This window comes from Astyanax mexicanus, chromosome 7, assembly GCF_023375975.1.
Source record: "Astyanax mexicanus isolate ESR-SI-001 chromosome 7, AstMex3_surface, whole genome shotgun sequence".
NCBI lineage: Eukaryota > Metazoa > Chordata > Actinopteri > Characiformes > Acestrorhamphidae > Astyanax > Astyanax mexicanus.
The window spans coordinates 16428330-16441841 of NC_064414.1; the positions used below are offsets into that span (position 1 = coordinate 16428330).

Below are 13512 nucleotides of genomic sequence, written 5' to 3' on the forward strand. Positions count from 1 at the left end.
TCGGATCGTTGTCCTGCTGAAAAATGAACCGTCGCCCCAGTCTGAGGTCAAGAGCGCTCTGGAGTAGGTTTTCATCCATTGCTGCATTCATCTTTCCCTCTATCCTGACTAGTCTGCCAGTTCCTGCTGCTGAAAAACTTCCCCATAGCATGATGCTGCCACCACCATGCTTGACAGTAGGGACGGCATTGGCCTCGTGATGAGCAGTGCCTGGTTCCCTCCAAACATGACGCCTGGCATTCACACCAAAGAGTTCAATCTTTGTCTCGTCAGACCAGAGAATTTTGTTTCCCATGATCTGAGTGTCCTTCAGGTGCCTTTGGCAAATTCCAGACGGGCTGCCTTGTGCCTTTTACTAAGGAGTGGCTTTCGCCTGGCCACTCTGCCATACAGGCCTGATTGGTGGATTGCTGCAGAGATGGTTGTCCTTCTGCAAGGTTCTCCTCTCTTCACGGAGGAACGCTGGAGCTCTGACAGAGTGACCATCGGGTTCTTGGTCACGTCCCTGACCAAATCCCTTCTCCCCCGATCGCTCAATTTAGACCTGGTGGTTCCAAACTTCTTCCATTTACGAATGATGAAGGTCACTGTGCTGATTGGGACCTTCAAAGCAGCAGAAATGTTTCTGTATCCTTCCCCAGATTTGTGCCTCGAGACAATTTTGTCTTGGAGGTCTACAGACAATTCCTTTGACTTCATGCTTGGTGTTTGCGCTCTGACATGCAGTCAACTGTGGGATCATATATAGACAGGGGTGTGCCTTTCCAAATCAGGTCCAATAAACTGGATTTACCACAGGTGGACTCCATTTAAGCTGTGGAAACATCTCAAGGATGATCAGTGGAAACAGGATGCACCTGAGCTCAATTTTGAGCTTCATGGCGAAGGCTGTGAATACTTACGTAAATATGATTTCTTATCTTTTTATTTTAATACATTTTCAGAACGGTCAAGAAAACTTTTTCACTTTTTCATAATGGGGTATTTTATGTAGATTTTTAAGGAAAGAGATTATTATAATACAATTTGGAATAAGGCTGTAACATAACAAAATGTGGAATAAGTAAAGTGCTGTGAATACTTTCCAGATGCACTGCATACTCTTTTTATGTATAAACTTTTATGACTTGTCCTGTTTTCACACTAAAGGAGAATAAATTGCCTCTGCACTTTTAAATCCATTGTTTCAATAGGATGCACAGCACGGCAGACACGCAGGCTCATACAATATTAAGTTTTATTGATTTAAACTTTTGCATTTTGTGCTATGACTGGCCCGTCTCAGATGCAGATGCTCCTTGAGAACTACTCCCACTTTTGCATTCAGCGTGCATATTCGTGAGTGGTGCTAACAGCAGTTTGTGCAGAAATGTGCGGCAGGTACCAGCCCAGAATAAACTACTGCCTGCCACTAAGGATGGACACTAAATGAAAAAACCCTGATCTAAAGGTCACCCAGCTCAGCTGATGTTAGCAACATGTTAAATGTTCCATCTGAAGCTTCTATTATTCTAATGTGCCATAAGATGCACAGATAAATAAAAGTGAATCATTTAATGGGTATTGTTACAAACATGTTTTATGTTTATTGATTGTTGTCCAAAAACTAGAGGTGTGCCAAAAAATCGATTCACATAAGAATCTTGATTCTCATTTACTACGATTCAGAATCGATTTAAAATGTCCCAAAATCGATTCTGAGGGGCGGGTTTTAGACTGATTTTGGGCTGGGTATTTTTGTTGGACCTGGCAACCCTGGGGATAGCGCTTGTCCCTTTGGAGATCTTCCAGACACACACAGAGCGTAGGTGTTTGAGAATCACCGGTAAGATGGCAGAACAAGCACTATATTACCTTAGATTAACGTGTAGTTTCAATGTTTTATGGCAGAATGCTTCATAACAAGCATAAAAAAGATCGCTAGTAGTTAGTTTCAGTAACTGTTAGCTAGCTAACTAGCTAACTTTCCAGTTCCACCTTAAATAACGCTACAGGTGGCAGCGGGCTGCAGCATTTAAGGCGGAACGGAAAAATAACAATAAGCTAATCAGAGCTAATTTCAGCTCCTCATCACAGAGGAATTAAGGAATGGACCATATGAATTAATTTCTCCACCTCCTGCCCCCTTTCTGAAGAAATACAACGACCTTAAATTAACTAGTTAATCAGCAGCTGCTCCTGAACTTTAGCGCTCCACTGCTATCATCACATCAGCCCATCAGCGTCACCTACACACCACCGCTAGTAGCCTGGTAATAAAGCAGTGTTATTTATTATTTATTTATTGTTCATTAACGTCATTGTGATATCCCAGTGATTCCTCTGTCACTGAGGACCCACATTCCTGCACATTTTATTGTTTTTGTAACACATTACTTGCTCCAGGACCAGTGTATATTATGGAGGGTTTTTTTTCAATACGATTCATAAGCCAGAAGCAGAAATATTTATAATTCAAATCGTTTTGAATCAAAAATCGATTTTGAATCGAATCGTGGCCCCCAAAATCGGAATCGAATCGAATCGTGAGATAGTAATCGATTCCCACCCCTACCAAAAACTTTGATCTGATTGACATTAAAATATGTTAAATATTCAGAATATAAGAATCCCCTGATTCATAGTTTAATTATCTTATCATTTAATTATTCTTGTTATTTAATTTAATTTAATGTTTAATAATCAGTGACATGCTTACTGAAAAATGTGGTTTATCACTACAGGTTATACTTCATAGACCCCAACCCTCCTCCACTGATAATAAATCAGAAAATATGGTCTCCAGATCACTGTTAAAACAGAGGAACATAAGAAAGGTTCAGCAGTTCGTGGACATGTTCATAAGACTTTTTAAAAGAGAAGTAGAAAGACCATCTGTGAGAATTTTAAATTGCAACACAGTCCTTTTCCTCAATTAAGAGGAAGTCCAACAGCAACATAATATCCTTCCACATTCTTTCTGATTCACTACACACGGTCACAGCTTTCTACCTAGAGAACAGATATACATCTTTACAGCTACAAACTGATGAAACATCATTAAGTCACAATGAGATCAAAGAATGAGATTTAACCCAGCAGTTACCAGATCTGTTTAAGTGTTTAAACAATTATTCCATTAAACTGTCCACATCTCCAGACCTCCAGGACAGAACTAGACACTGCTCGCTCTGGTCACAGCTAAGCTGTACAGACTACTAAAAGTAAAAAAAAAAAAAAAAGCACACAATGCTTTTTTAGCCAAATTCCTGTTTTGTTGGGACATTGTGTCTGATATGTTTTTTTCCCCATTTTCTCCCTAGTTTTGCTCAGCCAATTACCCAACCCATTCATGTGGACTCCCCCTAGAGAGGCCACAACACACCAGGAAGGGAAAAGACAAACACATGCTTCCTCTGATACATGTGAAGTCAGCCACCGCTTCTTTTTGAGTAGCCAGCACGCTCTGAGGAAAGCGCAGTGCCTCGGTTCCGGTACATCAGTTCACAGCTTCGGACATCAACCTTTAGTGATGTGGGGAGAGAGCGCCATCTACCCACCCGGAGGGAGAAGGGCCAATTTTGCTTGATGGCAAAGCTGCATGAGCTGGGGTTCGAACCTGCAACCTCCCGCTCATAGTGGCAGCACTTTAGATCGCTGGACCACTCAGAGCCCTTGTCTGAAATGTTTAACTCTTCATTTATGTATTGGCTACTAGAGCACTGGAGCTGTGCAGCTACTTTAAAGCACATGAAAAGCAAATTTATTTAGAATTTTCTATATTTCTGCACAGATAAGACTTAAAACATAGTCAGATTCCTAAAAAGTCCTAAAAGTTAGTAATGTGCCCAATCCAATCATGGGATCAGAAAAATCTTTAAAAAAAAATCTGCATCACTGATTTATCAAAACTGTAATGTTATGTTGTTACTCCACAAATTCACTATAGACTCTGGCCGTTTCTTAATACACAAGTACACAAGTCTGAACTCCCGTACTTGGAAAGTACGGACTTGGGAAGTTCGGATCACGAGTGCAGATTCTCGAGGATGGGAGGAAGCGGGGCGGTCACGTGACCAGTCAAATCGCAGCCTGTGCGGTTAGAGAATCTCATTTTAAAATATCGCAAGATAATCGCAAATGCAATTAATCGTTCAGCCCTACACACAAGTCACCTTCCATGCATCCTTGATAAAATGGGAGGAGCAAGAACACATCCGGGTATTAGTTGTGTACTTGGCAAACTGTGATCTTCTGAATTGGAACAGTACTTGGGCTGCGACTGATGACGTTTCCCGAGTCCACAAGAACACAAGTACAGACAAGAATGCAGATTGAGAAACGGCCTCTGCTCGTATTGAAAAAGGATTTGCCCCTAGAGATTACTTTTGTTTTTGCTCTGTCATACTAATATTTTTCACATTATCAAACAAACTTTAATATCAGACAAAGATAACCTGAGTAAACTATCCAATCTAGCCCTCTGTGAAAAACCTTTTGCCCCGAAATCTAACTTGGTTGTGCCCCCCTTGGCAGCAACAAGGAAGGAATTCTGGCCCACTCTTCTTTACAGAAATGTTTTAATTCAGACACATTTAAAGATGGACTTGTTTGTGTGCTTTAGATCACTGTTCTGCTGCAGAACCCAAGTATGCCTAGATTGAAGTCACAAACAGGTGGCCAGACCCTCCCCTTCAGGATTGTCTGGTGACAGAAAGACAGACTGCCTGCCCAAAAAAATGCAACCTAGGTTTAACTAAAAGGGTTCGTACACTTTAACTAATACATTTCCATGACTATCCCATGAAATTTTAAAATATCAGCGCAAACCTCCTGGGTATTTTTATTTTTTCAAACCGTATCCAGGTCTGGAATTTGCTGTAAAACGCATTATTAAAAGCTGGAAGGACAGTGGGGACCAATCGTCTTTATTAAATAGGCATCCCTTTAAAACTAAATTAAGCAGGTGCATACATTTGAACAGCATTGTTATTGTATTAATTTAAATACATTTAGTATTAATTATGGGAACACAAAATATGTTAGGTAAGCTTATTGACCCTTGACCTACATACACAGGTGAATCCAATTATGAGAAAGGGGTAAGAAGCCAATTACAAGTTTTTCTCCTCTTTTAATTTTCTCTAAAGTGTGGCAAAATGGGAGCTTCAAAACACCCCCCAGTAACCTGAAAACAAAGATTGTTCAAAACTATGGTTTTAGGGAAATAATACAAAAAGCTGTCTTAGAGATTTCAGCTGTCAATTTCCACTGTGAGGAACAAAGTGAGGAAATGGAAGACCACACGCACAGTTCTAGTTAAAGCCCGAAGTGGCAGGCCAAGAAACATGAACTGATGAAACTAAAATAGAGGACGGTATGTATGGCGGAAAAAGAACACAGCATTCGAATACAAACTGCCCACAGTAAAATTTGGTGGTGGTTCCATCATGCTGTGTGGCCAGTGCAGGTACTGAAAATCTTTTAAAGTTAAGGGGCACTATTGCACACAGTCTGCTAAACACAAGTCTATTAAGTGTATTAAACACAACGTGTTAACATTTACAGTGCAGGGGGTGGGGGGTTGGAGGTATGTGAACCCGTAGGCTAATGACTTTTCTAAGAGCTAATTGGAGCCAGGAGTCCTGGTCATTCTGCAAAGATGACTGCAAGAGCACAGCGCAGAATGATCAATGAGGTGAGGAAGAATCCTAGAATTTCAGCTTAAGACTTACAGAAATCTCTGGCACATGCTAACATTTTTGTTGACAAATCTACGATAAGGAAAACATTAAACAAGAATGGACTTCATGGGAAAACACCACGGAGGAAGCCACTGCTGTCCAAAAAAAAAACACTGCTGCACGTTTGAAGTTGAATAAGAACACCAGGATGTTTCACAGCAGTAATGGCTAAATATACTTGGACAGATAAAACAATTGAGTTGTTTAGAAGGAACAAACAACACTATGTGTGGAGAAAAAAAAGGCACAGCACACCATTATCAAAACCTCATACTAACTGTGAAACATGGTGGAGGGGGCATCATGTTTTGGGGCTGCTTTGCTGCCTCAGGGTCTGGACGGATTGCCTTCATCAACGAAAAAATTAATCCCAAGTTTACCAAGACATTTTGCAGGAAAACTTAAGACCATCTGTCCACCAACTGAAGCTCAACAGAGGATGGATGATGCAACAGAACAATGACCCAAAACATAGAAGTAAATCAACAACTGAACGGCTTCAACAGAAGAAAATACTGAGCCTTCTGGAGATTCCTGGATTTAACCCAATTGAGATGCTGTGACATGACCTCAAGAGAGTGATTCACACCAGATATCCCAAGAATATTTGCTGAACTGAAACAGTTTTGTGAAGAGGAATGATCCAAAATTCCTCCTGACTGTTGTGCAGGTCTGATCCGCAGCTACAGGAAACATTTGGTTGACATATAGTTGATCCTTTTATACACAGAAGCTGGATGTCAACCTTTAGCACTTAGACATGACTGACTGTGTTTTTATTCATTATTCATCTTGGGAAGCTGACCTCTCTCAAACGTATAGTTTTTAAGTGAGAACTTTTAACTAGCATTCCAGTGATTACAGTATGCAGCTAAAAACAGAATTAAATACAAGTACCTTCCACACATTTGGTGCACCCATGCTGTAATAAAAGCTTGGACCAGAAATACAAATAACACACTACGGAGAATTAGACCCATTTTTCTCCCATCACCAACAATGACATGAATAAAGCTCACAAAAGAAAAGGACAGGGACCAGACCTAATGTACTACTTTAATAAAATACGGCGGCCATTAGGGGTGGGTTTAAAAAAAAAAAAAAAAAATCGATCTTCATTTGAATGACCTGATATCAATTAATCAAGAAGGATCTTTAAAACGAGCATTTTTTTTTTCTGTGAGTCAAAATCTGCTTTACAGAAGTTAAGCTACCATTAGCACCAGGTTTTATTTTTCTATCACTAAGAGTTACTAAAGCCTGCTAGACAAGAAAATCATTCAGGTTGTATAATGGAGAAATTTAAAAATTACAAAAACAATAATGTAACACTAATGTAACATTAATTATTGTGTTCCTCAATTACAACATTAGGCCTGGAAAATTATTTAAATCCGAACAAAACATTTAATCAAAACTGATAAATTCCTAAATGAATCAATACCAAATCAAATCGTATTGGAAATCTAATCGAACTGGGACCTTGTGATTCAAAACTAAATCGATTCAGTAAATCTGTGGTGATACCCAGCCCTAGGGGCCACGCAAATTTTACCTTGGTCTGTCTGAATTCCACTCAAAATGGTTAAGACTGAGATGTTATATATATTCTGTTTGATGAAAATTAAGTTACAGGTTGGTGTGTTTTTAAATGCTATAACCTGTTATGCTCCAAGCCTTCCAAGTTTTTGTCATTTTCTGCCTAACGTTACATACCCAAATCTTCAAGCCTTAAAGAATCTGAATTAGAGGCAGTTTCATGAATTGTTGTTAATGAAAAGCCTTTAAAAGGTTTATTAGAAAATACTTAGATACTGAAATTAATCTTCAGTTGTCTAAATATGATAAAAATAACAACAAACTTACAAAATTACAAAAATTTGTAATTTTAGAGCCTATGAATTAAACACCAGTTCCACTACTGAGAACACAAAATCTCAGCATTAAAGTGTACAGGAAAGTAGAGGTGTGCCAAAAAATCGATTCACATAAGAATCTTGATTCTCATTTACTACGATTCAGAATCGATTTAAAATGTCCCAAAATCGATTCTGAGGGGCGGGTTTTAGACTGATTTTGGGCTGGGTATTTTTGTTGGACCTGGCAACCCTGGGGATAGCGCTTGTCCTTTCAAACGGAGATCTTCCAGACACACACAGAGCGTAGGTGTTTGAGAATCACCGGTAAGATGGCAGAACAAGCACTATATTACATTAGATTAACGTGTAGTTTCAATGTTTTATGGCAGAATGCTTCATAACAAGCATAAAAAAGATCGCTAGTAGTTAGTTTCAGTAACTGTTAGCTAGCTAACTAGCTAACTTTCCAGTTCCACCTTAAATAACGCTACAGGTGGCAGCGGGCTGCAGCATTTAAGGCGGAACGGAAAAATACAATAAGCTAATCAGAGCTAATTTCAGCTCCTCATCACAGAGGAATTAAGGAATGGACCATATGAATTAATTTCTCCACCTCCTGCCCCCTTTCTGAAGAAATACAACGACCTTAAATTAACTAGTTAATCAGCAGCTGCTCCTGAACTTTAGCGCTCCACTGCTATCATCACATCAGCCCAGCAGCGTCACCTACACACCACCGCTAGTAGCCTGGTAATAAAGCAGTGTTATTTATTATTTATTTATTGTTCATTAACGTCATTGTGATATCCCAGTGATTCCTCTGTCACTGAGGACCCACATTCCTGCACATTTTATTGTTTTTGTAACACATTACCTGCTCCAGGACCAGTGTATATTATGGAGGGTTTTTTTTTCAATAAGATTCATAAGCCAGAAGCAGAAATTTTTATAATTCAAATCGTTTTGAATCAAAAATCGATTTTGAATCGAATCGTGGCCCCCAAAATCGGAATCGAATCGAATCGTGAGATAGTAAACGATTCCCACCCCTACAGGAAAGACTGGTGAAGAGAGTGGTAGTCTACTAAAGAAATTTACAGATTTTGAGTGGACGCAAAATTTCATGACACAGCAGTGAACCAACCATAACAACCAATATTCCTGTAATAATGCATGTTGCTGTTGCACACAGGCAGCAAGACCATCTCGTCAGATAGGAGCTAACAGTGTTAGGAACAGCATGGCAGTTTGTTCCTGTATTATTTGTGCAAATAACACATCAGCATTATATGCTTTGCCAGTTCTGTTTACACTAGTTAAAAGTAAAAATCTACAAAATTTACTTTCTGGACCTAGACTACCCACCTCCGTAAGTTTACATAGGTTTACACAGGATCTCCGGTGGATTTGGCTTAGTTTTACAGAGACTCTAAAACTAGGTTAGTGTCTGAACTGTACTTAGCATGGCATTACACATATTGTAAAGTAACATATGACATTGCAAACACAATTATTAGTGTAAAAATGTCTTTATTTTAAACTTTAAATAGTTTCTAACTGTTGTCTGTTTCACTGTGCTGTTAGCCAAAGCAACGTTACATAAAGATGTAGACCTTTAAACTAGGTATTGGTGTCCAAGTTTATGTAGTATTTAAAAGGTTACCCAGTTGTTAATACAACCAGATACACTAAAACGGCCTAGAGTCAACCATTATCCAGCCTCTAAGATCTGTCACATCAGAGAAGTTCCAGCATGCAGTGCTGCATACAAACACTCCATTCAATCTGAACTCTGTGTTTCCTGCCTCCTAATGTAGGTTGAGTAAGTAGCAGCTCTAACATGTCGGCAAATAACACAGCCTAACAAGAGAAAAACAATCACAGGAAGACAGTGGTTTAAACCTGCCCTTACTTTCATGTTCCAGCCGCAAGCATCTCTCACAAGTTCACGAGTTACTGTGGTTTCAAAGTGTGAAAATAAAACCAAGTGTGAAAATAAAACCAAGTGTGACAATAAAACCAAGTGTGACAATAAAACCAAGTGTGACAATAAAACCAAGTGTGACAATAAAACCAAGTTTGACAATATTTTGTGGAACAAATTCTTATTTAATTTTAGAATTACTAACTTAAGAGCTACTGACCCATTCTATCATCAGTAATCTAGTGTAAAATCTCCAGAATAACCAAACTAAAAAACTGACTGTAACATTTGAATTAAGCTTTAGAATCTTGTGGGAAGTGGTCTATGAACATTGTGCAATAACAGAAAGCCCAGTCTCACATACAGCATGAAAACACCCAGATTCATTTATATTAACATACATACTCTCAACTCAACCCACACCAGATCATTCAACACCACACAAACACCCAACCAACCCCCCACCCAACCCCACCCTAACTAACCCACCCAACCAACCAATTCAACCCACACCAGATCATTCAACACCACACAAACACCCACCCAACCCCACCCTAACTAACCCACCCAACCAACCAACTCAACCCACACCAGATCATTCAACACCACACAAACACCCAACCAACCCCCCCCACCCAACCCCACCCTAACTAACCCACCCTAACTAACCCACCCTAACTAACCCACCCAACCAACCAACCAACTCAACCCACACCAGATCACTCAACACCACACAAACACCCAACCAACAACCCCACCCAACCCCACCCTAACTAACCCACCCAACCAACCAACTCAACCCACACCAGATCATTCAACACCACACAAACACCCAACCAACCCCCCCCACCCAACCCACCCTAACTAACCCACCCAACCAACCAACCAACCAACTCAACCCACACCAGATCATTCAACACCACACAAACACCCACCCAACACCCCCCACCCAACCCCACCCTAACTAACCCACCCAACCAACCAACCAACTCAACCCACACCAGATCATTCAACACCACACAAACACCCAACCAACCCCCCCCCACCCAACCCCACCCTAACTAACCCACCCAACCAACCAACCAACCAACCCACACCAGATCATTCAACACCACACAAACACCCAACCAACCCTCCCCACCCAACCCCACCCTAACTAACCAACCCAACCAACAAACCAACCCACACCAGATCATTCAACAACCACACAAACACCCAACCAACCCCCCCTACCCAAACCCACCCTAACTAACCCACCCAACCAACCAACCCACACCAGATCATTCAACACCACACAAACACCCATCCAACCCCCCCTACCCAAACCCACCCTAACTAACCCACCCAACCAACCAACCCACACCAGATCATTCAACACCACACAAACACCCAACCCCACCCTAACTAACCCACCCAACCAACCAACCCACACCAGATCATTCAACACCACACAAACACCCAACCAACCCCCCCACCCAACCCCACCCTAACTAACCCACCCAACCAACCAACCCACACCAGATCATTCAACAACCACACAAACACCCAACCAACCCCCCCACCCAACCCCACCCTACCTAATCCACCCAACCAACCCACACCAGATCATTCAACACCACACAAACACCCACCCAACCCCACCTTACCACACCCAACCTAACCCACGCCACCCCACACTACCTAACCAACACCAGATCATTAAACACCAGACAAACACCCACCCAACCTCACCCTACCCTACCCTAACTAACCCACAACAGATTCAACACCACACAAACACCTACCCTACCTTACCCACCCAACCCACACCACACCAGACCATTCAACACCACACAAACACCCACCCTAACCTACCTAACCCACACCAGATTATTTAACACCACACAAACACCCACCCTACCCTACCTAACCCACACCAGATCATTCAACCCCACACAAACACCCACCCAACCCCACCCTACCTTACCCACCCAACCCCACCCTACCTTACCCACCCAACCTTACCCACCCAACCAACCCACACCAGATCATTCAACACCACACACTCACCCTACCTAACCCAGACCAGATCATTCTACACCACACAAACAACCACCCTACCTTACCTACCTAACCCACCCAATCAACCCACACCAGATCATTCAACACCACACACTCACCCTACCTAACCCAGACCAGATCATTCTACACCACACAAACAACCACCCTACCTTACCTACCTACCAACCCCCCCACCCAACCCCACCCTAACTAACCCAACCAACCAACCAACCCACACCAGATCATTCAACACCACACAAACACCCAACCAACCCCCCCACCCAACCCCACCCTAACTAACCCACCCAACCAACAAACCAACCCACACCAGATCATTCAACAACCACACAAACACCCAACCAACCCCCCACCAACTAACCCACCCAACCAACCCACACCAGATCATTCAACACCACACAAACACCCATCCACCCCCCCCTACCCAAACCCACCCTAACTAACCCACCCAACCAACCAACCCACACCAGATCATTCAACACCACACAAACACCCATCCAACCCCCCCTACCCAAACCCACCCTAACTAACCCACCCAACCAACCAACCCACACCAGATCATTCAACACCACACAAACACCCATCCAACCCCCCCTACCCAAACCCACCCTAACTAACCCACCCAACCAACCAACCCACACCATATCATTCAACACCACACAAACACCCACCCAACCCTACCTATCCCACCCAACCAACCAACCCACACAAGATCATTCAACACCACCCAACCCACCCTACCCAACCCACCCTACCCAACCCACCCTAGCCTAGTCTACCCTACCCACCCTACCCTACCCAACCCAACCCACACCAGATCATTCAACACCACACAAACACCCACCCAACCAACCAACCAACCCACCCACACCAGATCATTTAACACCACACAAACACCCACCCAACCCTACCTAATCCACCCACCCAACCCTACCTAATACACACACCCCACCCAACCCCACCCTACCTAATCCACCCAACCAACCAACCCACACCAGATCGTTCCACACCAGATCATTCAACACCACACAAACACCCACCCATCCCTACCTAATCCACCCACCCCACCCTACCTAATCCACCCACCCCACCCAACCTAATTCACCCACCCCACCCAACCTAATCCACCCACCCCACCCAACCTAATCCACCCAACCAACCCACACCAGATCATTCAACACCACACAAACACCCACCCAACCCCACCTTACCACACCCAACCTAACCCACGCCACCCCACACTACCTAACCCACACCAGATCATTAAACACCAGACAAACACCCACCCAACCTCACCCTACCCTACCCTAACTAACCCACAACAGATTCAACACCACACAAACACCTACCCTACCTTACCCACCCAACCCACACCAGACCATTCAACACCACACAAACACCCACCCTAACCTACCTAACCCACACCAGATTATTTAACACCACACAAACACCCACCCTACCCTACCTAACCCACACCAGATCATTCAACCCCACACAAACACCCACCCAACCCCACCCTACCTTACCCACCTAACCAACCCACACCAGATCATTCAACACAACACATTCACCCTACCTAACCCAGACCAGATCATTCTACACCACACAAACAACCACCCTACCTTACCTACCTAACCCACCCAATCAACCCACACCAGATCATTCAACACCACACACTCACCCTACCTAACCCAGACCAGATCATTCTACACCACACAAACAACCACCCTACCTTACCTACCTAACCCACCCAATCAACCCACACCAGATCATTCAACACCACACACTCACCCTACCTAACCCAGACCAGATCATTCTACACCACACAAACAACCACACTACCTTACCTACCTAACCCACCCAATCAACCCACACCAGATCATTTAACACCACACACTCACCCTACCTAACCTACCTTATCCACCTTACCCTACTTACCCCACCCAAC

The 13512-nt window shown here is 42.8% G+C and overlaps 1 protein-coding gene across 1 annotated transcript in view; it reads right to left on the reverse strand.

Moving 5' to 3' along the window:
• ifngr1l (interferon gamma receptor 1-like) overlaps positions 1-13512 on the reverse strand; it is a 32502-nt gene that overhangs the window by 16776 nt on the left and 2214 nt on the right.